Source organism: Bombus flavifrons, chromosome 1, assembly GCF_040668555.2.
Source record: "Bombus flavifrons isolate JBK064 chromosome 1, iyBomFlav1_principal, whole genome shotgun sequence".
Taxonomy (NCBI): Eukaryota; Metazoa; Arthropoda; class Insecta; order Hymenoptera; family Apidae; genus Bombus; species Bombus flavifrons.
In genome coordinates this window covers 18,832,889-18,853,998 of record NC_138442.1, presented here as the reverse complement: position 1 = coordinate 18,853,998, position 21,110 = coordinate 18,832,889, and the positions used below count along the sequence as shown (strand labels likewise).

The window sequence follows — 21,110 nt, the reverse complement described above, 5'->3', positions numbered from 1 at the left end:
ACAGCGTACTATTGATGTGCACTGAGACTTAACTTCAACGTTATATCGTTGTACCTTCTTCTGATTGCTTTTTCAATTTCGTTTATTTCTACTTGGCCGTTTCAGTGTCGTCTTCTTTTTTTTTTTTTTTGAATATGTGTCGCCAGTTTCTGGAGTGTTTGTAGATATGCTTCATGCGAGTTGATAGACCTAACTATGAGTACGTAGATTGCTGCGTGAAGAGACCTTGGCAATAGTGCATTGCATGCTACGATTAATAAGTGCGACAGGTGTAAGTAAATACTTACATGTTGTATAAAACATGTTCAGAGTATGAATATGTGTTTTTCAGTTATTTAGAGATTTAGTAATTGATACTATTAGTGAAATTTTACGAGTTGCTAAACTAATAAATTCCTTTGCACAATAACAACAAAGTGGATAACAAAACTAGTTTTAGAAATATATTTTAATAATTACATGTCAGAAGATCATCCTAGTAATTGATCTTATCTTCGTCAATTCAGCTTTGCTTGTGACTTGCAAAATTATAAAACTGTGAAGAAAACAGAAGTCTACAATCTATAATCTGTATATGCCCGTTGTATATGTTCCTGGAAAAAAATGAGAATTATTAAAGTAGCTCATTCAGAGGGATTAAAATTATCATCAAATTAAGAAAATTGATGATACTGAATAGTTAGCTTATAAAGTTTCCCATGTTTGCTTCTGCATTCTTTAAACCTCTCGAACATTATAGACGATAATTAATAATATTAATAATTAATACATTACTACGTTAGAAGACGCTGATAATAGTTCTCGTACTTTTCCTCAAACTATAAAATGTTACTGTAATATTATAGACAATTTAAATTAATTTATCCATTTTCCTAATATACAGTGGTTCCTGTATCATATACTTTCCCTTACGCATTCTCCAAACCTCTGTTATCATAGCCGCTTATCGTAACACTTACCTACCTAATCCCCTAACTTTCATCGCTAAATTCTCGAACTTTCTCACTCGTATCCCCCAATCTCAAACTTGCTAACACTACAACCAACTTACCAGCCAATTTCTCTGGGCAATCTGCCATAGTCACTTTCTACCACACACCTCGTCATTGTCCTTCTATATCGAACCAAGTGGGCAGTATCCCATTCAAGCCTTACGGCACGATTCGTCCCCGATCACAGCCGCGACACGATACCCACGACCATCCGTTTCCAGGCAAATAACAAATTGTACTGCGGGGAAAAGCGGCGACCAGGTTTCGGAGAGTCTATTTCGTGTCCCAGTAAGGCCAGGTCGATTAGTGGCGGCGATAAGACGAGCCCCTTATTAGGAGAAACTCGTAGAGATGTTCTCGCTGAGAGCTGTTCTCATCCCCCTGACTCCACTTTGGTTCTCTTCTCTTCGTCCTCCGTTCTTGGACAGAACTTTTGTGTTCTTCCTCCCTTCGCTCTGTCTCTGTGTTCGTCTTGTTTCGATCGTTTCTCTTCCTCCCACGAGCGCTAAGACCGAATGAAAATGTATGAGAGCGATATCTATGGAACGGAGAAGAGAGCCAGAAGGGAAGCAGATGAGATACGATCCTGTTCTCCCTTTCTCTCTACCTTCTCGCGGTGCATCACGCGTATAATGCACACGTGTAGCAACTGCAGATGGCCGGGAACCAGCGAGAAAAAGGGAGAAGGGAGCACAGCGAAATAGGCAGGAAGAGGATGGAGCGGAGAGGAAAAGATCGCGAGGGAGGGAGACAGTTTTGTTTTCAACAGACTGTATTTACGGAGTACCGTGTACGTGTGTCCGAGGCTGAGGAAGCTACCTACGCCCTGAACCGAGCACGGCGCCGCGTCGTTTCTGCACCTGACCAGCTAACCGACGATAAATTTCTACGCAAGAAAGAGCGCTGCCTTTAAAGGGCGCTGTCCAACCCTCATCGCACCACTACAATGTTGCTCACTGAAGATAGTTAGTCTCGCAGCGTTATGATCGAAGGTGGCGATGGGACAAGGGACGATTTGTTCTTGGGAACAGAGATTAATTCTTTGGTGATTTAGTTTTGGATTGTCAATAGTTTGACAAACGAAGACAATTAGAAAATTTTGACTTATTTTTAGGATTTTTATGAGAATCTACGTGATTCAAAAAAGTCTAGATATTTACACAGATTCGGCTGATAAATTCGAAGAAATAAATTTAGGGCGTTTCAAAAATTTTAAGTACTTTGGCGACTAGAGAGAAGCAGCGATAGAAGATATCGTAATTTAAGTAGTAAGTACTTTCGTGGAGGATATGTAGGTCAGGATAACATAAGGATCACGAAATAAGAATAGCTGTAATTACGAGCCGAGTAAGTCAACGTCGTACTATGCAGACAACGGAAATGTTCAAAATACATTATAGAACGAAACAAAGAAAAGGCAGGAGACGGGACGGTGCGTTTTGCCAGCTGCCTGCTAGTGGATTCATCACTAAAGACTTCCTAACAGCTCCATATCTGAAACGTTAAGATAGTGAAGAGCCTACCTACATTAAGAGATATATTCGTATGAAAGAGATCATTAGTCAGAACTTTCAAGAATTTTGTATTTAATGTACGTTCCTTTAATTACGAATATGCAAGAATGGCTTTACACGGTCACGTATAAATTAAAACTAATAATTATTATAAAGTGGTTATGTAAAGTATTTAAACATATTTTTATTTTCCGATAAAGCGCCTTTTTATGAAATTCTATATATCTTATTTCCATAGTATCACATTTTTGCGGTCACGTTGAAAAATTACCGTTTTCGAAAGTGGGTCCTAAGAATTAGTCCTAAAGAACTCCCAGACTGTTGCTTGATAAATATAAGAATCGTTAATAACAGAAAAACAAAATATAACATAGAATGAATTTTTCGACTAGGATGTTCACAAATCTTACCTAGAATCTTATCTACAAATAATATCTATAATTCTGTACATGTCCCTTAGAAAATATCCACTGTTCAAATTTTCAAATCTGTTTTATAGAAGTAACCTCTAAACTTCTAACCTCTAAACATCATTTGTTTTCTCAAAGATTCATCATAGATTTTTCAGTGGCGCCGCGAAGAAGAACCGGGGATGTTCGAGACGGCCAAGCAAAATCACAGCCCGCGGCGTGCTAACGCGACGGCGTTATTAATCGCGCAATAAGTGGTGTAATCTAAACCATTACCGTGGCGTAATTATGCGCATAAATCGCGGTGCACTGGTAACGGTGCTAGCAAGCTATATAGCGAGCATGGACACACATGCGCGCGCATCCAACGCGCCATAATAGCTTGCAATGATGTTGCCCGCCCTGGTTAGTTATTTATTTGACATTATTCATCGTAAAGTTAATGGGCTCTGGAAATCGCAAGAACGAATATAGAAAACAGGTATTATGAAAATTCTGCGGAAGTTCCGGTTAAACGCGTCTTGGTATGTAACAAGATAATAAGCTAATGAATTATGACATATTGGGAGTAGAACTATGTGCTTAGGTTAAGGTATATTTATTTTTAATATATAATAATTTAATTTAATATATTACAATGTGTCGTATTGATAATACAAGAATGGAAGGATTCTTCTTTTTCAAAATTAGAGTCAGATAATATAACGAAATTCGTTGGACATTTGTGTATTGGATATTTCGTGTTTACATGTAGTTTAGACAGGAAATTGCTCAGTTTGTTGAGTACATATCACCTTTACTCTCAATATTTCATATAAGTAAAATATTTTGTCAGAAATTTCTTCAGAAGCAAAACATTGGATCGTTTGGAAAGTTTGCAGTGAAATCGAAGAATAATTACAAGGCTGTGCGTTTATGTAAGGTTAGAATTTCATTGAATAATGTGCTGAATATTTATTTCGTTCACATTCTTTTACTATTTATCGGCTAGATTCGCGAGCTATTTTTATAAATATTCTTTATAGTTTGTAACACGATATTATTTCAAGTAGCTTTTGCAAATCTCTGTAAAACGTGTGGAGTTTGTAATCGTTTAAATAGTTTTATAAAAAGTGGAATAAATGATAATCAGACAATTCTCTCGTGAATTAAATGAATAAGATTGAACATTTCAATAGAGATTTACCAATGTTTTCTGGTTCTTCATAAGTAAGATCGAACGTTATCTCGTTTAAAAACTACTTTTCTTTGATCCATCAATTTTGCATCTTTTTCTTCGGTTGCTGCATTTAATTTCCAGCAATATAAGAACACCTTTTGCTCAATTCATCATTTCATTATTTAACGAAAATTCATATATAACTCTTTCTGAATCCTATCAAATATACAGTAGAAATATATACCAATCGAAACATAATAAACTTTTTAAAAATGATATTAAAAATTGAATAATTTAATCACCACAGCGAAATGAACAATCCACAGATCTTCAAGCTCGTGAAGTAACGCGTCGAATCCCTTTTGTGGAGGTGTTCTCGCTCTTCGGTCAGCTTCCTGAATTTATTCTGCGTGTTTGGCCTATCTATTAAGCATCTTGTAATGGCTCTATTCGTGAAGAGGTGATGGCACGACGAAGGGAAATCAAGATAATAGAATGGAGAAGAAAGAAGGAAGTTACACGCGTTTCTAACATAAGATCGTATCTGGCTCGCCGAGAGATTCTGACCCGTCTATTAGTTGAATATATCACGGTCGCTTCTATAGCTATTAATGGGGATTCAATTTATCGGTTGGCAAAGGTTAATCCGCGATTCTTTCGTTGAAATATTCGCGACACCGGCGCCTCGTTAGGTGCAGCTTGGCGGATGAATAACGTTTCTTGATCGTGGCTAGATCGTCTCGATTAACACCATGGAATTTTATTGTGGTGGAGGATGTAGGTAGACAGGATAGAAGTTTGGATATACAGTCAGTCGCAAAAGTCTGTGATACACTTCTTAAATTTGGAATATAACAAAAACGTTAGACCTAGTAATTTTTGGTATCAAATTTTGTATTAGTAGTCCTGTTACATTCTTTGAATCATTTTCAACTCAATCGTACTTTTTCCGCTGCTGAAAAGTTCCCTAAGCTCGCAAATAAAGTGGAAGAATTCTTATTAATATGTACATTTTTATATCTCAATTTTATGTCATTGAAACGACAGTGAGATTGGCGTACAGGGCTACTTGAAATTAGATATATATTTAAAGATTAACGCAATTTATTGTACATACTTGAAAGAAGAAGTAAAAGAAGTATGAAATAAAATTTCACAAAAGTGTACGTAAGCCTGTTATATCTCCATGAAATTATAAAAGAGCTGGATTTTAACATTATATGTAACACCTTATTAGACATTGATAGACTCAAATGTTTTGTAATCTCTGCTGTAACTTCGTTCGAAGATTCCTGTGATTTAAATGTTTTAGAATTTGTGAATTCTTTCTTAAAATACATTGACATAAATCATTCCGTACTGATATTTAAATGTATAGGATTCCGTGACAAGTCGAATGTACGTAGACTTTTCTGACTGATCGTGAGCGAATGTTCAGAAGAGAATGTCTAGAGTTATTATTATTATTATATTATTACGTAATAACGTAATTCTTAAATTTGTGAAAAGAGTGGGGAAAAGTAGATTGGTCGTGTTAGACGGGAATTTTTAATAAAGTAAACACGGTACATTCTGTTACTTAAACGAACAGTACACGTTCACTGGCTGGATCGTTACTCCATTCTGTACACGATTTCGTTGTTAAACGAATTTTCATCTCCGCCAGTTCGATGTACGCGGTGTTGGCAAACCAGGTAAATGTCTATGAAACAGCAAAAACGTGATTGCATTTACGGTTCCCCGATGGAACGTTTGCGTTTTAGTCAAATAATAGCGCGGCTGTCGGGTGAATTCTGTATCGAAGGGATGTTGCAATTGTTTGTAATGTTTCTCCTAGCTAATGGTACCCTATCTTGTTTGCACGGTGTTGCATTACATTATCGTACGTTCAGGAGGAATTGCGGCGCACGTCAATCATCCTTCAACGGTGCCTGGTATTAATTTCTCAACTTAACTGCATGATAGGTTAACAACGAGCGACACATCGCGCTACAACATTTATTTCTGCTAGGGCCCACGCATTCCTTTTGCTTATACACGTTTATTGTATACCTCTAACTTACGTAGAGTTATGCACGCAAGATAGTAATGTTTAACTAAACGAAGCAATTCAGCATTTGTATTTTTGACGAATAGTCGATGGCGCGAATGTGTAACTAGATATAGTATAGAGCATAGTTATTCTCGAGTGTGAAATTTGGAAGAAATCGACGTTTAAGTAAAGTATTCGACTTTTGTTTAATATAGCAGATGTCTCTTCAAATGAATTAGATTCACTTGTGTTTTCGATACACACTTGGTAGTATCAATAAGTAAATACAGCAGATTTATTCTTGAATATTAAATATTGAAAGGAATTGACATTTAAATCTCGCGAAAAATATTTGATATTTATTTATTTACCTGTTGCTTTGGGATGTTTCTCTAAACGAATTAACTTTATTTATGTTTTCGACGCATCATTGATGGTATCATTATGTTCACACAGCACAGTTGCTCTTGAATGTTAAATTTTGAAAAAGATTATCACTTAAGTAAGACAGTTGTCAGTTTTATGATCGTTTCTGTGATATAATTGTAGACCGATACTTTGTTACGAAATCAAAACGCTTTTTTGTGCCAAAACGCGAAACAAAATATAAGATACATGTAAAAGTAGAATATACAGAATGTATATTAATAATGTATATATATAAGTAATACTTCTCTGTCTGAAAAATTATGCAGCTGTATGATACGTACGTTTTACTGTGAACATACGTGAAAAAACGTGGTCCTGACGACTTTAGAATTCACTTTTCTTCTCTAGCACGTTTTTGTAATTACAATCTGAAAGGAGCTGTGCCTTGACCTAATTGCATACTGCCATACCATATTACATTATATGTCTACATAGTAAAATATTTATATATAAACAGAGAAAATAGAACCTTCTTCTTACTGATAACCACCGGGCTGTGAATATGTATATATTTACAGGAAATCCAAATGCACAAAAACGTGAAAAGGGCACATAATATACAGAGACATATAAAATATCCAAACTAAAACGCTCTTTATAAATCCATACTTAAATTCTATTCTTCGGTTCTGTTAATAAAAATATGAACTCACGGAAATATCTCGTCTATCAATGGCCATTAAAAATTTCTGTTGCCATTCATTTCTCAGCCTCATTCCATTCTCACGTTAACGCTGAATGAATTGTCGAAGAAAAAAAGTAGCGAGCAATGTCTCAGCAAGAAGAAATCGCTGTGACGTAGTAGGAACGGGGTGACTAGGCGAAGAATGTTACAGAATACCATGTGCTTACACAGAGGGCTATCGTATGTGCTGAGACTGGTCGGTTTTTACGCAGTCCGGAGTCGGAATCTCGAGGACGCTCACGCGTGTTTACACGGCCCCTGAATGCGCTTCTATATGCGGTTTTAGACACCCCGATAAGAGCGCGAACGGCGTATCGACTATCGAGCCGCGCGTTGCAAAACACCTGGATGTTGCAATACACCTTCGTCGTAATGCCGTTGTCTGGCCTCCGCTCCGTGCTCTCGGTACAAACACGAGCGTGAACTCGCGCGCTTGTGTGGCCGTGACGAGTGTGTTGCATCGTTGCAGCATGCGGGCGTGCAAACAGTCGAAGATAAATAGACAAACACCAACGCGGTTCGTTGTTTCCGAGAAAAATTGCCGTGTGCCACAAAATATTTACGAAATTCTACACTCCGCTCGGATGATACGAGAACGATAAGGCGGCTAACAAGAAAAGAAAAGAAACTGTGCTTGTACGTAAAAAGGCTTTTACGAGCTTACCATAATAGTCACTTACTATAAAATGTTTTAGTGCGTTGAAAGTGTCTGTATTCGGTACGGTTGAGTTTCAGATTTGACTAGTTAGTAGTGAGTGGTGAAGGTTTAGCATCTACACATGGTTAGTATCTATACAAGTTTCTAAATTACTCGCCACTCGATTAAATCGCTGAATACCTCCGATATTATCTGTAAGAGGATGTTAGTACTTGTTGTTTGTGGTTGGAAGGTTGGATAGAGGAAGAGATGCAAGTTGTCGATTTATACTAATGGTTGGTAATAGGATCGTCTTCTGTGATGGATTTGTATCCCTTGTAGTCTAAGTAACGTTCGATATTTTTCCCCAATTGATTCCGTACTCGATAAGCTATTTTCCAAAGGTATTCATAATTTGAACGTGTTTTTATATTTTCGTAACTAATGACGTATCTACGTTGACGTATTTCGATTAAATTAAATACAAAGTAAAAGAATATATTTTATACGACAAAATAAAAAAGGCAGAATGAAATAGTAGTCGAGTTTAGTTGAGCAGAATTAAGGAGACGACACGCTTATCTTGGTTACTGACTGAGATAGTCATATTTATAAGTAGTCGTTCGTCTACATCTACTGATTAAAAACTGAACCAACGAATCAATTGCTCCTTTTTTATTTTAAAGAGAACAATTTCTTGGTACGCCTTTGTGTTGCACTACTAGGCAATTTCCTAGCCACCTGTAAGTTTGACAAGGTGAAAAAGATCGTGGATGAAAGAGAATGATTTCTTAAAACTAACAATGTACCTTTCGTTCTTCGGATTCTATGAATCTATGTATATATTTCAAAGAAATTGTAGTAGTTATATATTAGAGAAGATTCTAGTGTTCAATTTTGATGATCCCTCTAAAATGATATAATAACTTCCGACATTAATAATATTACAAAAATTGATCTGTTTGGCTATTATGATACATGTATGTTGAAATGTATATGAACAGTTATGAATTTAGAATTCAAGGTTTTTGGGAGAAGTAACCACGATTCGTTGTATCTTTGAATTCTGCGTGGGAACAAAAGTTCTGAGAAATTTAGACGGTCGTACATGTGCCGTGTTTCTTTTTGAGAATTTACGTGTACTTGGAATTCTGTATTTGAAATATTATTTCCCAGTCAGGCAAATATTGACGTTGATAATTCAATGTTGACTATGAAAATCTTATCTCGAAGACGTAGTAAAAATATATTTTTTGACCAATTCTTTTTCAAAAATCTACAAAGTCTATAATATCTCTTCGATTATATTGAAGCAATAAGAAGAAAGATATTTATGGAATTTGAAATTCGAATGATTAATAATTCAGAAATAATTAAAACGGTATTTTAATGACTCGGTTTTACATTTATCGTGTGACATACTCATCGTTAAACAAAAGTTACACGTATTACAATTAATATTGTAAACGAATTTTCGTAGTTGCAATGCAACTTCGATGTGGTGGATGGTCGGGTTCGGAAAGCCGATCGCGAAACCCTGTTATTCCTGCTTTGCAATGGCTCGAACGAGTTTATCGCGATACACGATGCTCGTTTGGTTACCGGGATATCTCGGTGTATCGACATCGATAGATCTCGATAGAGAAAGGAGGATCAGGAATTGGTTACTGCAACAACCATTGTTGATTTCGGTAAACGGATTGACGTATCAACATCGTTTATCGTCGGCTTGCACTAATCTCACTAAAATCCCATGTTGTGTCTGCTTCGTTTGTTCAACATGTTAAATGTTACTTTTAACAGATGTTATTTAGATAAATATCTAAAATGATAAATATAAAGGTTATTTGAAAGAGTATGGATATTTGAGTTTCTCAGAGATCAAATTAATCAATTCTACTTGTACGCTTTGCAATTTCATTACTCGGGCATACGATTAATGTTCGATCTCTCAAGAAACGGATGACACTTCCACAAATTCATTTATCATAAGGAGATAGCATAAATCATATAGACAAAAATGTTTATAACGTCATTACTTTTTTTATCTTTAAACTGAGAGAATCGACCAATGTCAGTGTCTGCCGTACGGCTGATTTAATTATTGTTTTTGATGTAGTGACCATCTTAATTTATTTTAATTTTATCACGAACTCTTTATGTAGTTATTACATCTCAATTTTATTTCATTTTTAAAATATGAGAAACTAGAATATCTAAATATATGATGAATATCATCTAACAATCGCGACGATCAGAATAAGACTAATTCTTTCGTCTGCAACAGCGATACAATTGCGTGTAAATAAAAAATTGCAAACTTCGCACAATTCCAATCGTCATACTCCAAATTTACAAACCAGTTATTGGAAACTCTAATACGCTGGTCCAAGTTTCTTCGTCCTTTTCAAAAATTTTCTGCCACCGACTCGTTATTATCATCTGATCCTCACGAGCACCCTCCACATTCGAAACCAAAAATTTCAATTCCTTCGCCTCGAAAGATGCATACATCCCCTGCGGCTGTCGTTCACGACTTTTCGACAGCTCGTAGGTACCAAGCTAATGCCAGGAAATTACCGCTTGTCAACGCTTACCGCCGACACGCGTGACGCGGATCTTCCAATTTTCACGCTGCAACCCGATACCAGGCTGCGAACCGCTCGTTTCCCCCGAATCCTCCTCTTCGTGAACGCCTATCTACCACGCAAGCATGCACAGGCCCATCTTTCTTTCTTTTTTCCTGTTTTATCTTTTTTTTCGTGAAAACAGCTTCACCCTGCCGGGTCTAAGGCAGATTGTTCGTCCCGTTAGGTCCCATCCGCGAGGCAAAAGCAATCAGTTATCTCTTGCCGTGAACTTTCCACCTACCGAGGTTGCAGGAAGCGTATCCAGGTTGATCGTTACGGTCGTCGTCGAGGCACCACGGGTCATCTCGATTGCAGGGGATAATCGAGCCTCGAGGAGGCTGAATGAAGCTTCTTCTTCGTCCTCTTCTTCTTCTTCTTCTTCTTCTTTATTCTGCCCCTCCTCCTCCTTTTCCTTTTGTTCACCTTTTTCTTTCGGTTGGTTCGCGAGTGTTTCGTTGTTGGCTAAAGCACCCTCGTCTGCTTGCCTCCCCGATGCGGATTTATCGGCGCTTCATAGAGACGTAAAATCACTGTCTGCTTTAATCTTGGCCTGGGCCGCGATCATCGGTCAGCCGACCAACGGCCCGCGCCTCCAAGATTATTGAATACTATGGTCGGTTATCGTCGGCCAGGATCATGCTTTACGGCTCGCGATACAGAAATCGCCGGTATCCACCGTTCGGGGAAACTCGACGAGAAGCCGCGCCAACGGATGCAATTAGGGGGACGATTATTGCATAGGTAGCCGCCGTTTAACCAACACTGGTCTTCCGCGGTTTATCGTTACGAGGAATTTAGTCACGTCATTCGACTCCTTTACGTGCTTGTTGATACGAAGCTTGATGAAATTGTAGCTAATTTATTTCCGAAGATTGTAACTTTCTTTGTCACTTTTATCCGAGTCGCTTAGATGTCGAATTAATCATAAGTTGAAAAACTTGACGTGACAAATGTTGTTTTATCAAAATTTATTTTAATATTTAGGGATCATTTGTGTTCATGTCATTTCATAATCGTAAAAATTGTAGCTTTGAGGGTAAATCATATTATTTCGAAGCGAATATGTTTATTTGCAGTATCAGTATGTCATTTCAGCTAACGAGAGAATCGAGTCTTGAGGATCAATTTGTGTAATGATCGTAACAAATAAAATCATTGTCGATATTTTTGTCTCTGGGTTTGTAATCAGGTTACGTATATCTTCTCAAAAATATACATTCGGATATGTTTGAGTGGTAGCGTACATGTTTCTGTTCGTAATAGAATTGGATTCGTATGTAACTTTCAACACTTTTGGAGAATTTTGTGAAAATCGGATGAACTATGACTTGAGCGATTGTTTTATTAAATTACGTATTGATTATGCTTCTCATCTTTCACTAGGGAAGTATAAAATCCTCCATAAGGTTGATATACTTGAAGGTTTTAAATGCAAAGAAATTTGAAATATAAGAAAATTGCCCACTCGTACGATTTACACGAAATTCTACAGAAACTTGATTGTTCAACGTAATATCTTTTCATCTTCTGCAAAATTACTAATATTTAATTCCGTCAAAATTCGCAAAACACGAATCTCTTCTTCGACTCATTGCCCAGCTAATTCCCTCGATTATTCTCATTGACCAGCTACAATTTCACAAAACATCTATTACTACCTTCGCTCATAATAGAAACAAATCATTGCTATTATGAGAAAAAAAATCATTACCATCTTCTTATTCCACAATTTGCCTCTGATCTTCATAATTTCACGCGAATTCGCAAAACATCAATGGTTTCCTCGACTCGTTTCCCACAAGAAGAAACGAACGCGTATGAACGTTCCCGTTCCAAGAACAAGGAAGATGGGATCCTTTGCCGGACAAATTGTCCTCGTCTGATGGAAGAAGTGAAACGTCATTGTTCACCATCCAGAATGATGAACAGTAACGTACGTAGGTACGTCTGCCAGTTGCTTATTACATTTCCTTGACTCTCGTAAGCTCGACGCTCTCGTACAAGAGGCATTACTTTTCCTCGAGGACCTCTCTACTGAGGTTCGTCTTGTCCTCGTCGACCGATGACCCGGAAGCCTTTACCGCGCATACGTAGAACATGGTGCGTGTCCATGTGCGAAGCTATTTTATTGCGCGCGCGACTCTATAATCTTGCTGTGAGTGCTGTGCGCGCACGACGACTTATTTCCAATGCCTATACTTACGTTTAATGTCTATATCTGCTCGCGAGACCGGTAGCTTAGTTAAGAGAACGAACAGGAATATAGCGGGTAGAGCCTCTGAGAATTTCTTTTTTTATTTCTTTTCTCTTGCTTTTCTTTCTTATTCGCTGCCATGGAATTCTGAAATGTCAGTGGTTTTCGATAAGCTATTAGCAGAATGTGGAGCGTCGATTTTCTACGGCGATTTATATATTTCTGAGACTGTGAATACTGGCAGAAATTTGTTGGATGCTAAGAACAAGCGTTCATCTGCTGTTGGTGTTTATTTCGAGCAATTGGTCTCTTCTTTCATCTTTTGGAGATGAAAAGTTTGAAGGGGATATATTGTATTCTTGTGTATGTGACCCTGTCAACTTGAAACTTCCTTTGAACAGATAATATTTAAAAAATAGCAATCCTTAAAGTAGGAAAAAAACGTTCTCAAAACGGAGAATTTCCAACATTAGCTTTTTTTTTATTGCAAATAATCCAATTCTCATCTTAAAATATAATTGTAACTTGAGCGCTTTGTTTTTTCATAGAATCATAAAAAATCCATCAATTGTTAAAAAGATACTTCAGCATACGACAACGAAAATGGGAGATACGTAGATGATAATTCATAGAAACTACTATTAATAAATAAGAAGAATCCTTTTCAACGGAGATATCTATCCTATTCTAACGAGCAAGAATATTATTCTTTTCGTATAATTTTCTTTGGAAGAATAATTTATTTTTTGCTTAAAAGATATAAAAGATCGGCCGTAAACTTTTAAAGGCTGCTGCTTAGAAGCGGGCATTCTCTGTCAGGCGATTCCTTTTGCAGTAGTATTTCTCGGTTCGCTTTTACGTTTGCCACGGCTTGAAATTTATCGCATGACTGAGCACTAGGTGGGCTACAGTGGTTGATATTTCTTGCATTCGTATGCATTGTGCTTAACGAAGCTGGCTTCGCGATATGTCCGGCGATACTAGCTGATTGAAGTGACTTACGAACTTCCAGATGACCGGTTGCACTTGGGATATGCGCGGGCTACTATTCTTTGGATTTACGACGTGTGAATATGCGCGCTGGCTGCGTGGAATCGTTGCGACATTTGTGCGGTTGCGCATTCTAGATCCTAGATCCTTGCGGTATATCGTGTCGTACGATTTGAATAACACGTTTATGGTTAGCTTTTCCATGCTTAATCTCGCGGTACGCTTGGAAAATGATGATATTTTGTAATGGAATATTGAAATATTCTTTTATGACAGCAATTACTTATCGACGGTTATAATTGATTATTATTGGAAATTATAGTCATATAATGGAATATTCTCCTTTATTAGTATTCATAGTTTTAATGGCGCGCTTCTTGAAAGATATTTTATAATTTAAAAAAAACGTTCTGCTATTAGATACGTCGAACAGGTTTGCGTATTATTGAATTGAAATATTTGAGGAATGTTTATTTAAACGATTTACCATCTTGTTTAGCAAGATGTTATTTTGAAATAATTACGAGTGAGTTTATTTGAACGAGAGAATGACTTTTCTTATAACGAATTAATCCATAATTTAGTTATCGAATGAAATAATTTTTTATTCTATTTCATATCTTGTTATATTTATTTGATTTTAACATAAAATAACATTGTTTCCTCTAACTTATTGTTAAAATAAAAGTAACCAATTTATTGAAATGATGCGTTATTCTATACTCTTGTTTTCTATGTTTATTTCAAATGAAACGTATCGACGTTTGATATCAAGTATAGTACCTGCAGCAAAGTTTTCGTTTATATAATATTCTATTACTTCTTCTTTGTTTAAATTATTATATATCTCTTTCTAGCAGTTGATAGAAATTAATTAGTTTCCATGTTAGCTCGCAATTTAAGATATTTGTCAAAACGAACCACAAATTTTCGGGAATACCGAGAGAGCAGAAGGCGAGATTAAACGTCCTGTATAGTAATTCTTTGCATGCTTCCGTGGATCGTACGCTAAATTCGTGTGGGTCGAAGGCTTGGTGTGTGAGGTCCAACCACGGAGTATCAAAGGTATGGGCCACTTCACCAGGTGTGGAGAATGGCTCGCCTCGATGGCAATTATATCGGCAAATAAACCAGGAGGTGAATATACTGTGAGGTTGGCTGCGGGTTGCGCTATGAATAGACCACTGTATATAGATAATTCTAATCTTCGAAGTACCAAGCGACAATTAAAGTGAAGAAACGGTTCTGTGCTCTTTGAATATTCACTTATTGTCTCTTCCCAAGTGGAAAACGACTAAACAATAGTATCAAATTTTTAACAACTAATGGAATTGTATTCTGTTATATGTATAAATTGTTCGAGGTATTATTATTATTTATAAATATATATAGAATCAAATTTTTAACAACTAATGAAATTGCGAACATTTTAAGTACATCTTCTCCAATATCTCTTTCTATTAATTGTGAATAGTATTGTTCATATCGTACTCTCCTCGTGTTTATTATTATCCTGTACTTATAAAATCTAAATTTTCCAATAATTTAACAGCATCTCGACATATTTACAACCTTTGCCTGACCTGTGCTTATCCTGTGCCTCTATTGACGTCATTATATTTGAAAATATTCCTCAATTACGAGAAATCTGATAAATCTTCGTTCGCCAGAAATCTGTTAAAATCTGCAATTAGTACAGTTCACCAAAAGAGAAGAAAATATTTGACGATACGTTAACACGTTGGATTTAATTGACGTTACCGGTGACCAGCATTAGACTTTATAATAACTCCAAAAGAGTCATCGGTTGACCGACAATGTTGGTATTAATCGAAATATGTAAATTAAAGGAATCGTTATATTCTTCAGATTTTTAGTGTTACGGCAGCAATATAGTGCTAACTAAATACAACATTAAAAAATTTGTTTCTTTCATTAAAATGAAATAAAAGACACCTCCTGACTCCTGAAATAAAAGACACTCCTAGCAAACTGTGAAGAATATCATCACTCTGACACGAAATATACAAAATTTGTGTACAGCGAATATATCAAAAACTCGATGAAATACAATTTAAATACGATATTCGAAGCAATGTCCAAAACCAACGAATCTATACAGTATATACGTTGTACATTCATGCGGAACACGTAAGTGGTATTGCCTGCGATACACCGACTCTTGAACGTTCTTCATCAAGCTGCTCGATTAAAGCGCAAACGCTGGCCGAAACCGCTCCGTCGACTTCCCACGGCTGTTGACATGTTTTGTGTTCATTAGTCGGCACTCGAGAGAGTCGGTACACAGGCGGCGAACAGAGTTCCGCAGTGCACGGCGTGAGAATAGCCGGTTCGAAACGATTGTCGTTGCGGTCTCTCTCGCCGCTCGCGAAACCTTCCTCTCCGCGATCGCAGAAATTTTATGGAGGCGAGTAAACCGCTCGTCAGAGAGTGGCAAAAGGGGACTCCTACCGTTGGAGCAACAGACCACGTGAGAAAAGAAACGAGTTGAGCGTGAATTTCAGGGTTCTCGAGGCGGTATCACTGGCGAACGCCGCTTACGAGAGAATAAAATTAGCCGAGGAATGCGGATGGAAGGAGTGGACTGTTAATGTTCACGGTTCGGGTCTCCAATTCGTTTGGACCTCGTTGAACGTTATGCGCGACACGTGTTGACCATAGTTTCCGGAACATCGTCCTTCTAAGAGATCGTGATTTAGTGTGGATAGCAAGTAATTCGGTTGTACGTACCATTCTAGAAAAGTATCTTCTCAGATTAACGTTAATTGGACAAAATTCTCCGAATTTCCAGTCCCTTGACACTAGAATGTATTATTAAATCTGTTATATTGATGAGTTTCGGATTGCTTGCTTTCATAATTACAAAAGATAGGCAGACGATTTTGATGTAGAGTGATGATTAATGATCAGATGCAGAAACTTATTTTCATTATAATCACTTTAATTACGATCATTTATTATCTTGACATTCCTCCTCAGGACCTAGGAAAGCAAGTTCGATCAAACTTTGGATAGTAATTTCTAACAAACTACTAGGCTACACTAGATACGGGACATATCCATCGAAAGAAACCGAATCATTATATGTACGTAAGGTTTTGGTAAATCTGTTAAACATCATGTAGTATTTTTTCGAAAACGTTTATAGAAAATCAGTATGTATATTTGATTCATTTAATATCTATTACAAAGTATTCAGTCAAAATTTGATGAAAATTGCCCTTATAATTTGATCTGACCATCCTTCGAAAATAAAAACAAATGTAATCAAAACTATATTTTGTTTCTAGTTTCTCAAATCTAGTTCCTCTCTACTTACAATTTAAATAGTTTGTATTTATTTGATTGTTAGAAATAATGCGAATATTTCTCTTCGACCAAACACGATGAAACAAAATTTGTCTACAATTACTATTCGTCAATACATTCTCACTAATGTCGCATATCACTATCGAGTTTCCAATTTCTACGTATTCCAATCTCCATTTCAATAAATATTTCTATTTCAGTATCAAATGTCGCCTATTGCCTACGATTATGACATGACAACGATAACAATCGTTTCTTTGGTTTTGTGGTTCTTTCGATTAAGCGTAATACCATAGAAGTCACTGGCATTCGGAACGAGGTAGCTACTCCAGCAACGTTGTGCTGTTTCCAATTGCTTCACCAGTGATTACCATTTACGATCGCATAGAAATCGGACGATTTCTAACGAAGTGGAAAATTAGTTACGGGCCAGCGTCGTTTGCATTCGCTTCTATGCGAATCATTTCGAATATGACGAACAGTTCAACAGAAAACTGACGTGATTTGCATAAGAGTAGAAGAAAGTTGTGGAAAAATGATAGCTTCGTCGACAAAATGAAGAACTTGGTAAATTATTCTTTTCGTTATAGCACGCGAATGACTGGAACGTGACTTTCAGAAAAATTTTGTTGCATAATTCGATGTTGGCAGAGATAATGTTTTATATTTACCTACTACTTACTTACTTTTGCGTTACAAAGAATCTCCGAATCGACAAATAACGTTCATTTGACTTGGCATGTTTTATTCATTACCGGTGAACTTTTATCTCAATACATGTTGCGAGAAATTTATTACATTTTCGATACTTTTTGTAGTTCTTACATTATGATACATTGATGCCATTTACGTTAGAAACTTCATTTGTCGAATAATGTATCCTTTTGGATAAAACTAAATTCTATGTTTAGATCGTATTCAAACACTAATGACGTCGTGACATAATACCATGTTACTCTCAATGCAAAGTTTCTTCCTTTGAATCAACCGTGTTCTATGAATTCACGCTTCTCTCCAAATAGTTCTTGAGGAAAGTGTTTGAGGAATATGAATTAACCTTAATTCATTTCGCGTGTCGTTGCGTGAAGCTTAATACAAAAGTTAATCTTCGTACTTTCAGCTGAACAAAAGAAACGTAACAGGATGTACAGTCGGTTATAAAAATCTACGTGCTTTTTTTAAATTTCACATGTTATAACAAAACATCAGCTCCAGTAATATTTTTGCCATAAATCTTACATTAATTAAACTTGAGCGTATATTTGACGAATTTATTACATCTGCGTATATACAAAATAAAATTAATACGTGCAAGTATATATAACCTTAATGTTGTAAAATAATTTTTTTTACTTCTTATTTTACTTTTACTTTTCTTACTTACAAGTGTATGTACGCTTCCGTGATTGTCTGTACTTCATTCAAAATTCATTACAAAATCATCCAACGCACCATAATCGCACAGATTCAAGTCGTGAAAGAAAGATTGCTCTCGCAGGCAATCAACAAGATATCCCAGTTCAAACGAAATAAAGCAATCATAGCAACTCATTAGGAAGTCTAGAATTACCCAACATCCATTACAACCAACAGCCACGAGGCACACTTTGATCAAGTCTCAATGATACACTTGGAATCGACAGCAAACGCGCCCACTAAACCTTTAACCCCTTGGACGACTGTTGCTTTGGACGGCGAAACGCTCCTCGGTTTTCTAGCATTCTCCTTTCTTTCTCAGCCTCGGAATGCTCGTGATGTCCGCGTGTACGAATTCAAACGAGGAGCACGAAAGCTATGAGAAGGAACTCGAAGACGTTTTACGAAGCTCGTCCCGCTCGTAGATTCAGCAGAAACGATGGCTCGAGTCGGCTCACTGACAGACACGAATAAAGGACCGATGATAACGAGCAGACGGCACTACGAAATGAACGGTGACATCTCGTCGAGTGGCGTCGGATTATGACGATGGAAGCGGTTATGAATTTTCATGACTTGGCCTGTTTGAAAGAGATCCTGACGGCAAGTAACTCCGCGGATAAATTACGATTATTCTGTCGAACAGTTGTCAGGATGCTCATTTTTCCCCCCTCCGCCATTAACCTGAGCCAGATTTAGCTGGCGAGTGGGCGAGTATCCATGTGAAACTTGAATTTCGCCCGCGAATCGTTCTCTCAGGGGATAGATTTACTAAGCTGTCGGATATATGATGGTTCTCGCGTTTTCAATTTGAAAGCTCTTGATTCTGATCTTGTGCTGGTCGAGGTTAATTAAATGGCCGAGTTTGCGGACGTCTTTGTATTGGATGTTGGCTGTTGGACGTTGTATGAGTGTTCGAAGAAGATAGTAGACTGAGGATTTGCTCATTTTCTGAGTTTAATTTTATCCTTGATATCGATCGACCTTGGTACTCATCGGAGGTATGATACGAAATAAATATAAAGAGAATGTAGATAGTTTGCAGATTCTCGAGTTGAAAATGAAAGAATGACATGTTTGGATATTGGAGTAAATAGTTGTTCACGTCATTCGCAAATAATAACGCGTAGAATATAGACATTGCCCTTTTACATTTATAGTGATTTATCAAATCGATATAGAGGGTGATATGAGGGTAAAGTATTTAAATTAACCTAAATGTTCAGTGATTAAACGCATTGTAAATTCTTGGATTAAGCGCGAATTCTATGTTATTTCATATTCTCTGTATATACTGGAATTCAACGATACCTTTCATTTAACCAAAAAACCTTATATCTCACAAAATCAAACATCAATAACAATTTGAAAAATTCGCACTGTATATAGAATTATCTGATAAAACGATATCCTTTAATCATGTTTCACTAAATCAAATTTCGTCGAAGATTCCATGTCACTTGTTCTAAAATATATTTTATCGCGTTATATTAATCGCATCTTGGATAATAATATGTCATGGAAATAACACCAAGTAGTAGAAACACGATCACGTTCGTACGTTGTCTCGCACAGTCAAAAATCATCACACCGTGCATTATCGAAACGAGCAAGATTAAATGGTATCCAGATAGTCAAATACTATTATTAACGCAACGACGCGATGTTTGGTTCATTCAGTTTACCGGTAGAAAAATACATTCGAATATGGATGATTTGTCAAATGGATGATTAATCGTGGAAACGGTTGTTTCTCCTCGCCGACGTCGGTCAGGATTAATCAGCTTCTGAATGCGCAAAGACGGGAACAACGTGATTACCGATGACTCCGATAGTCTGTCGACTATAAAGGAGAGAGAGCCAGTCATTGTTTAAATCAGGAAACTGCTGAAGGTGCATCGACGATGGTTTAAACATCCATCGAGCTCTTTCGGTGCATCAGATAGCGGCCTGCTCGGTTTCTAAGATTTTTTAACGTGGATTGTGAAAGTCATCCAAAGTTCTCCGTTTATCTCGTCGAAAGGTTTAACGAAATTATTAGAGAGTATTGATCGATGAAATTATGATTGTTAATTTCTTGGCCATTTATCGTTGAAGATCGTTGTTGAGGTTTATGGATATTATTACATTGTTTCATTTTTTGTATGAATCTTGATATCTAGATATTTAATGTATCGGTATCGAGATGCAAGTATGCTTGGTATGACTTAAGGATTATTTTGATATTTTCGAAATATGTTTTTGACATATTTTTAGTCATAAGGCAGGCATATGACAACAACGATGATACATTTCTGTTAAACTTTTAGTTTATCTATTGATTACATATCCACGTTCTTTTATCTCTTAATTACATGTTTCATGATACAATTTATGTTAATAGATTGCATTAGGAATGTTTCCTATAATAAGTCTTTTTCCGGTGGAAATATTTTCGAGTAAGTTTCGTGCCTATTCGTTTTGTTAGCACTTTCAATTCTTACAACTAACTTATGGATAAAACAAAGATTTATTTTAGTTTATAAATAAGCTGACCTATGAGAAGTTGGACATCCCACCAACCAAGACAACTCTTAACAGCTAAGATGTCCTTCTGCTTACTTTTCTCGTTGGTCCAAAGCGACCGTGTTTATTCGTTGGCATCGAAGTCCTTCACATTTCGCGAAGAAGAGAAGCGAAACGACGTGATAAG

General features: G+C 36.8%; 1 protein-coding gene across 1 annotated transcript in view; it reads left to right on the top strand.

Annotated features, from left to right (window-relative positions):
• Positions 1-21,110, top strand: part of LOC138180715 (UPF0489 protein C5orf22 homolog) — a 509,128-nt gene that overhangs the window by 31,933 nt on the left and 456,085 nt on the right. The window lies entirely within an intron of this gene.